Here is a 9,504-nt window from a genome sequence, read left to right on the forward strand (position 1 = left end):
AGGATGTATTTTTTAAAATCTTTTAATTCCGTTTGAATGGGAAATATCTGTATAATTTGATTTTAAAAAACACCCAACAACCTTATTTCCTAGTTTTGTCTGCTGAAAAATAATAACTTAATAGCCATGGATATATATTTATTACCTTGATTATGGTCTATATTAGTTATTATATTTCCATAAAAGCACCTGAAGAATGACTGTTTCTAAATTTAAGACAGGATATTTACAATAAATCTGAGATTTGGCAGTGACCAAAATGTAGAGAATATGGTTTATGTTGAAAGACCACAGAAGCCAAAATGAGGAGAATCTCAACAACCAAAGAGGGTAAAATTTGAAACATTTTAAATTTGACCAAAGATGGTAAAGAGAATAATGAATACAATTTACTGGAACACATTCAGTATGTAAAAACCCTTAAGTTCATAACCTAGGACACGGAGAGAAGGAACAGACAAAACAAGACAAAATTCAACTCATTAACTACATTATTTAAGAATAATATATAGGAATATATAAGAATAATAATGTATAAGAATAATAATTTATCCTGTTTTTCTTTTATGGACTGAATTCGAAGACAACCAGCCCTGCCTAATCCAGGAATACCCTGTAAGAATTCTTACTGATGGATATTCATAAAATAATAGAAATAGAAAATCACAATTTCATAATCTCTAGTAAGATAATTGATATTTACTTTGGATCTTATCATCAGAAAGTGAATTTCCAACTTCTCTATGGAGAGAAAAAAGCTTTCTATAATAATGAGAGGATTGCATTAAAAGATTAAATGAATATTGATTTATAACCTGGAGCTAGGAGTGTTTTTTGTAGCAAACTATATTAGGGAGAGTATTTGAAATATAAAATATTGTTCACTTTAACTTTTAAAATGCTTTTTTGTAGAAGGTTGATTTTACTTAGCACATTTGTGATGATTTAGTCACAAATCATGACCTCAGTGATGTAGCTCTCAGTAACTAGAGTGCTGTGAATGGAAAATGCAGATTTCTTAGCATGGGGAACATTGCTACAATACTTTCTTCTCACAAAATATTATTTGAATGCTTCATGAATTTGGATGTCATACTTGAACAAAAGTCGTGCTAATCTTCTATGTATCATTTAAAAGATAAACAGTGGTGCTGTCATATTAAATGGAAAACTAAGAGTAGAAGCTTAATGGATCATATCCACGGTCAGTGTTTCAGCAGTGACTGGCAGCAATGTGAATGCTCTACTGTACCCAGGAGGTCAGGTGGGTAATGTTGTAAGGACCTCAGCTCGGGCAGCAGAAGAGAGAATGGACGTGATGACCTGAATTTGCCAGTGGTTCAGAAGTGGGGAAGGAGCATGGAGAAGAGGAAATGTTAAAGGGAAAGTTGAATATAAGTGCGATTTAATAGCTTGGATGAATGCTCACCTGGCTTTTCAATAAGCGACAAGATCCAGGTTGCACAGTACTGAGCGGTGACTGAGATGAGGAAAAGCTTTTTGAAAGCTCTATACAACCGTATAACAGCATGGCATTGAAGACATTTAAAAGTCTAAACGTACATTTTCATTCTTGTCTCTTTTTACTCTCTAATAAACCTTTTCCTTACCACCAGTGTCCCCTGTCAAGGATCTAATACGTCAGTGACACAAACCTGTTATGCAGTTTCCTATCTAGTGTTATTTATAGCATCTTTTTTTCCTGTGTGAAATGACCCTTCTCTCACGTATCTGCCAGTTTAAATCACACCGGTGCTACCGGGCTTCCCTGGAGTGCTGTGTGTGCTTCATCCCCCAGGGCAGGATCTATTACTTCTTCTTCTATGTCTCCATAAACCTAAGTTCTTAACTTTATTACAGTGCTCAGAGCATCAAGTTATTTTAAATTGCATGTTTCAGTCTATTTCACTAGAGCATAAGTGCTTAAAGGCTTAACTTGCTTTGTTGTATAATTAAAACTTCTATGTAAATTGCTACGTATTATTTAACATTAATTAATTAAGACATATTTACCTACTCTCGTCATTCACAGGCTAAGTTGCTAATGTTGCAACCATGGATCTATTGTTGTGGTCCCAGCCCTCTGAAAGGTAATCGATGACACAGATAATCAGGAAGGCTAATAAAACAAAGAGCATCATACGTTTAGAAGTCATGAGGATGCCGATAATGCTGATGTTAGCTAACAGTCATTGAGCACTTTTATGTGCCAAGCATGATTCCAAGCAGTGTCCGTGTAGTATGTAATCTAATTCTCACAACAATTCAGTGACAGAAAAAAACAACGCCCCCACCCCTGGTCGGGCCGCAAAACCCCCAAAAAAAAAAAAAAAAAAAAAAAAACAAAATTAAAAAAAAAAAAGAAAGTAGAGAATATTTTTATAGAGATCACTAGGAAGACACCTAACCAAGACTGGGAATCAGTGAAAACTTCCTGAAGAAAGTGAAGACCTGAAAAATGACTAGGGTTTGGGCAGGTAGAAGGGAGAGATGGAGAGAGAGATAAAGGGAGAAGGGAGTGGAGGGGAGGGAAGAGGAGGGAAGATATGTGTTTGTTTTGGTTAGAAAAAGGAAAAGTGTTTCTAACAGGAAACATAGGCCAAAGGTCAATCAATATATGTATTTAGTGGATATTGGGATTTGTACTTCCGAAGTCAGACTATATTATGGAGCTTAATTCTTTTAGAAACAGTCGCAAAAAGCTAAAAACTAGACCAGGTCCATCATCCTCATTTTACGGACATGGGCACTGAATCCCAGTTCAAGGAAATGAGTTCCCAATGCCATGCAGAGTCATTGGCGAGACTCAGCTCCCAGGCCAGGCTCTTTCCAGGACTCCACGCTGTTGCCCCCGTGGATTGTTAAATGAGTTCTACCTCAGCCAGCCGACAGTAAATGTATGCGCACAAATGATACATTATGATTCCCACTCAGTGTGTCTCAGTTAATGTTCTTCTCTTGATTATTATTTAATAAGAAACATAAATTTGGGGACATAATACATATCTGTACTTAACCTCTAAACAGATGTGAACTAGAAATGACTCCTCTCAATCTTTTCCTCAATACATCAATTTCATCCAAAAAAGATGTCAATCACTTTTTCTCTTGTAGGCTGTAATAATTCCATCTTAATCATGTCCCTGTGACAGTATTAGTTCAGTCTTATTTTGAGTTGTAGGAACATGGCCTTTGGAGGCAGACAGACTAGGGTCGCAGTTCTGGGTCTGGTACTTACTGGCTATGTGACCTTGGGCCAGTCATATGACATCTCTTGTGGGAATTTAATGGGCAACATGCATGCAAAATACAATGCACAGCACTTGCTACATGGTACCTTTCAAAAACATTTAACTTGTGAGATATGCTTTTTAACACCAAATCATCAAATCACAACTAAAAAAGTCAGCTGCTTTAGTCCTTCACTTTGCTGATAATTTCTGTAGGCTGGTAAAGTTTTTACTTGCTAACATGAAATCCCCATTTAATTTATGGACTTTGTAAGGGCAAGGACAATGGATTTCTTATATATTCTGGCATCTGGCAATGTGACAAGCACACAGTGAACACATAAATAGTGGTTGAATTATCTAATTACTTGATGTCTGGGCCAAGGCTGAAACTCAAGCTTCCTGATAGCTAGCTCTGGGATTTTTCTTTTATAGCACCAAAAATTAAGGTAAAATAAAAATCCCTGGTTCTTCACTTTGTAGAGAATATTCTGGGAAAAATTTGGCCTTAAAAATTTCAAGTTATTCTATGATGTTCCAATATGCTGCTTTTCATTCTGTCTGGACCCCCCTTGGTACAAATTCACATGAATATGGATAGTTGGAAAGGGAGCTGGAACTTCAGTTGAGCAGTTAGGAAGTGAGGCGGTGCTTAGTGTGCATGTCCTGCTGGGTGGTAGATATATGGCATGGCTCAGGCGCTGTGTTTATGCATTTTGAATTGCTTTCTTTACAACTCCAGTCCAGAGGAAATATTATCACTGAGCCAAACTGGGGCAGACCATTCCAACGCAGTGAAGTGGAATTGGGAAATCTCAAATAGGAGTCATACCCCTTGAACTTGGCCACAGCTAAATATGTAGAAATAAATCCCACAATGAGATCCTTTGATATACTATACTTAACCAAAATTATAACCTTATAAAGGGACTATGAGCAAATATTACTTCCAAGCCCTTAAATTGCTTAAACTGTGGAGATCCCAGCCTTGATTTTAGTAGCAGCATTAGCAGCTGATGGAAATGATGCTGTGGACTGCAGATGTGTGATACCATAGAAACCTAACCAGTTTTGCTTGATGGGGTGACATCAGATTCTTCCAAAGACCGAGTGCAAGCTTTTGGAATTCATCTACTTTTTAAAATGAAAACAGCCATCACTGTATGCCTAAACAGTGAACAGTGGTTCCCACTCCTCTTTTTTACTCTTCTCTCTTGGGTCAGTGATAAAATATACATGAAACACATGATCCCTGTCTGCCAATTAAGGTTGGAAGTATAACATTATCCTTTAACTTAACATTCATGAAGCAATTTGCTATAAGAATGAGGGGCGATGTGCTGGTTTTCATACAGTAAACTGTGCTAACTGCTCAAAAATGCACACAATTTAGGAGCTGACAGGTTCAATTCTCAAGTGAAGGAGGTGTATTGTGATGTTTTGGCACGGGTTAAATATTCGCTCAGTCTGCTGCCCTGTCTGTGGGAAATATGCTAATAGGCCATCACTGAAGCCTTGAACTCCCAGGGACCGGGAAGCCTGGAATTCCGTAGCGGTGATGCCATGGGCCTCAATGTATTTGATAGACGTAAATAATCTTGGCTTTAGTATTTTGATCAATCTGGAAGGTATTATTAACAAGGGACTTGCATTACAAATAGAGTCCTAGAAAAACAAATCCTACTTCAAGAGTCCATTTAGTTTACTCTGATTAATACCTAGTCTCTGATATGTAAACCTCTCCTGACTTTTCATCCACCCGTTGTAATAATCTTCACCCAACAAATTAAACTGGACTTAAAATAGTATGTTTTCGCATATCTCATTTTTCAGCAAACAAAACAAAACCTAAGTAAAAATAACAAACCTCTTCTTCTGTAGGAAAATAGTAAAAGTCCTTAATACTAGGATAGTTTATATTTTAAGAGAAAGGAGAGTCAAAGGTCTGGTTTGGCAGAGGGAATAAAATTGCACGTTAAGAAATGGAAACAGACTATTTATTTCTCAGTTACAACAGAAAAAAATAAATCCGTGGCCTGTGGTCAGGTGTCCCCATTACGAAGGTCATGACTCAGAGCAGAAAGTTCACTGAGGGTCAAGTTTACTAGCTATTCCTCTGGATATGTTTTAAGTATATAAAACGAGAAAATAACACATTTATGTTAAACTTGGAATGTCTGACACAACTGAAATTTGAACTATGTTGCATGGATTCTTAATAGGACTGAGGGTTTTCCTCTCCTGTTCTGGTTAGTACCCATGTCATGCTTTTATTTTTCTTTCTGGAGGGATAGGCTACCAGAAGAAGAGGAGGTGAAAAAATAGATTGATATAGTACACAAACTTCCCTAATTAAATGTAAAGTGTGGCCTTTGTGTTATTTCTGTCAAATGGTGAGTTTATTGCCACATAATACTCACCCTTTCATAAAGTTGGAGAGAATAGGTAGCAGAGAGCAAAGAAACTTTGAGAGGAGAAAGTTTGAGAGGAGAAAATATCTGCTCTATTCTATTCCAAATAGAATATTTTTAATATTCTATTAAAATATAAAATAGTCTTGTTTTGTGACAATTTTATGGTACCATTTTGTGCCAGGTACTCGCCTCTTACATAGATACTTTTCTCAATCAGCCAGCTGAAGGAAGTGTGTACAAGTTGCTGTAATATCAGACATCTACGCCGGCAGCCCATCTCCTGTTTGGATGGCTTTTAGTGGTCTTCATTTGGGAAGAGTACACTGAGCCAGGACACAGACATAAACATTAACCCTGGCACTGCAACCTTGTTGCCTTGTACTGTGCTAAAATTGATGAGGTCTTTTCATAGAATTAAAACTCCAGTAGTGATTTAAACCAAATTAATCACACTGGCCATATTGGTTCAGTTCAACTCAGGACATCTTAATTTGGTCAGGGGTGCATTCACCAGCAATTACAATAAATACAATAATCTTTATTATTTTCTCTCTGCCAGGAGAAACTAGTAAGTATAACATAATTTAATTGTTCAATTATTCAATTTCATCAACCCTTCAATATTTAAAATATGTCTTATAGTAAAGATGTCAGAGCATATTTAAGTGTATGTAATGTAAAGTAGTTTGTATTTATAAAATTACTGGTACTTAAAAATTATTAACCATCTTTTCATTATGATATTTAAAAATAAAGTTTACCCACAAATACCTATAATTCTATAAGCTAAATAATTCTAGTTAGTAGTTTTCATAACCTCCAGTATAGAGATTTGTCAGTCTTCAAAGGAGGAAAGAAGACTGTTGTGATATTGGATTAAAACTAATGTAGATTTTAGGTCACATATCTGTCAAACAAAGCCAGGATAATGCTGTGTTATAAACCACCCCAATGCTCAGTGGCTGAAAACAGCAGCCATTCATTTCTATTCACCAGAAAGTTCCTTGTTGCACTAATCTCAATATTGCAAGACTTTTATCAAATGCAGCTAGTAACAATCAATACATTTGCAATTTTCTGGCTCTCATCCAAATTTCCTCCTCCAATGCTGAGAGATCAATAGGTACTTTTCTTTCTTTGAGATTCTCACAGATGGAAATTTTACCAAACTTGTTGCCATTATGTTACATTTTTCTAGATCCCTCTCAAAGTTTCTTTGCTCTCTGCTACCTTATTCCAGAGATGATGCCACACATTCAAGTATTTGTTACCGCAGCACCCCGCTTCTAGGGGAAAATTTTTGCATTTCTCAATAATACCACTCATCAAATCACTCCACCATCTTGTGGCTGAAAATAAGAATCATTTATTCCCTTTTGTGTGTTTTTAGGTCAGCGAGGGTGTGGCTGACTGGGCTCGGCTGTCTAGGCTCCACTCTGCCCTCTGGGCTCTTCGATGTGGGTTGGGTCTGAGTCTGCTCCAGTCTACGTTGCTGGTCAGGCTCAGATCTTCTCCCTGTGTGATAATTCTGGGGTCCAGGCTGCACCCCAGACAGTTTTCAAGGGAGAGGTCTTCTCATGGTAACTCCAGGAGTGAGCAAGGTGTGAACACACACAAGCACATCTCAGTCCTTTGCTTGTGTCATAGCTGCTGACACATTTTTGACCAGAACGTGTTCCATGGATGAGGGTTAGGAGGTACACTTAGTCTCCCCCAGGGCCTTGGCAAAGTGTAGACGTATGTTATTGCTAGAGGGAACTAAACAAATTTGATCAATTATTTCATCTACATGGGACCCTCTGTGAATTTTCACTGAAATAATCGAAGTTATCATTATTCTATCAAAAATTATACAAAATAATACTTAACCTGTTTTTCAATTCCACGTGGAGCATTCTTACTGTAGTTTCTAAAATAGCATGACAATGCTAAATAACATAAAGCTAGTTTAATAATTCTATAATCAGCCTGATCATGTGGTGAAGAGATTACTGGAACAAATAAAGCAATCAGTTGCTCATATTATAAACCTTAACAATTTTCTGAGAAAATAATAAAATAGCCAAAGAAAATAATCAGATCTGATTCTACTTTCTAACTTATTTTGAAAGATTTGTTTGTATACAATACCATTAGGAAATTATTTGTTAATTTCTTCTCTCAAAAACACCTGGCAAGCTTATGTTAGTGTAAGTTTCTTGTCTGAAGTCTAATTCTTTATCCTGTCAGGACCTGTGTATGTTCTGTTGGGTACTTCATTGTGAGCTGCCCTCAAGAGTAAAAGTAGCCACAGCTCAAAGGCACATTGTCCAAAGGGGAGTAAGATACTCAGGCCGAATCCATGCTGCAGTCGCCATTCAAGGAATTGACCTGGATGGACAAAGGCAAGACAATGGGAGATACTGGGCAGAGTCTAACTATTAGAGATTAAAGGAGGTTTTGTTCCTAGGTGATTATGAAGCGTGTCCATTTTGGAGCTTCCAGTCACAGAGACAGAAACATTACCCAGTAACCTTGAAAGAAGAAAATAATTTGACTCTGTCCACCAGGTTGAGAGCAGTAGGACCAACTTCAGATGTCATTTACTGACATGAAAAAAGGCTGTAAGACTCTGCCATCTTGTTAAGGATTAGCCTAAAAACTAGACCTGTATAATACAGAAATTTGGCTGGCTTTTCTTTCTGGTTCTCGGAAGGTGGGCTATAAATCTCTGGCATCTCCAGAGTGATAGGAGTATCTTTGTTATTGATGGTGGGCCCCTAAAGAGTTTGCAGCAATGGGTCTGACCACACCAGAAAGGCCTACCATGTGATTAGATGTATAGTTGGGGCTTTGAGCCATGTGAAATCCAGTGGACCTCAGCAGATGAAGAGGGGCTGGAGGTTGAGTTCAGTCATATAGCCAGTGAGTCAATGAATTCAATCACGCTCTCACTTAATGAAATCCCAATAGAATTCTGGACACAAAACTTGAGGGAATTTCCATGTTGGCAAGATCTTGTGCATCTTGTTACATATTGATGTCCTGGGAAACTGATGCATCCTGACTCCACATGATTGGAACCCTTTCCGAGCTCACCCTGTGCACCTCTTCTTTTGTTTGGCTCTGATTTGTATCTTCTTTTCTTTTTTCCCTCTCTTACCTTGCCTTGGTTGCCTCCCCTCCCCTCCCCTCCCCTCCCCTCCCCTCCCCTCCCCTCCCCTCCCCTCCCCTCCCTCCCTCCCCTCCCCTCCCCTCCCCTCCCCCCCCTCCCCTTTCCTTTCTCTTCCTTTCTTCTTTCTGTATCTTTCTTTTTTGCTGTAACAGAACTGTTAACATACTTATGGTGCTTTCCTAAGTTCTGTGAGCTGTTCCAAATGATTATCAAAACAGCGGGGTAGTGGGAACCTCAAATTTGTAGTCAGTTGTTCTGAAGTGAGGGTAGACCTGAGAACCTCAAAGCGGGTAGTCTGCATCAAAATTGCAAGTGGTCAGAGCAGAGCCTGCAACTGCAGTAACTGCTTCTGAGTGAGGATGAGCTGAGATAGTTGACACAGGTCGGGATCCATTTCCCAGAAGACTGGGAAATCATCTTGACTCCCTGACATAGTGAGTCTTTCACCCTACTTTCCCACATCATTTGTGTGTATGTATGTAATAAAAATTTCCAGTGAAATCATGTTCAAACATAAGAATGAGATAATTATTTGTTAATAAGTAATATTACATGTATAATTATTATTTGCTTTTATATCTTTCAAGTATAAAGTGAAGATGAAAAATTCTATAATTGCCCGTTTTTGCAGACCGTATAGGGTCGTGACATCATTATCGGTTTTTTCTGTGTCCATTCTCATCCCTCTGTGCTCTGTTCTGTGTCA

The 9,504-nt window shown here is 38.0% G+C and overlaps 1 pseudogene; it reads right to left on the bottom strand.

Annotated features, from left to right (window-relative positions):
* Window positions 1-1,059: 1,059 nt before the first annotated feature.
* Window positions 1,060-1,156, bottom strand: LOC128625908 (uncharacterized; annotated as a pseudogene).
* Window positions 1,157-9,504: the final 8,348 nt, after the last annotated feature.

The sequence above is a fragment of the Artibeus jamaicensis genome, unplaced genomic scaffold (genome assembly GCF_021234435.1).
Source record: "Artibeus jamaicensis isolate MK-2021 breed Jamaican fruit bat unplaced genomic scaffold, CSHL_Jam_final scaffold_1031, whole genome shotgun sequence".
In the NCBI taxonomy this organism is placed as follows: Eukaryota; Metazoa; Chordata; class Mammalia; order Chiroptera; family Phyllostomidae; genus Artibeus; species Artibeus jamaicensis.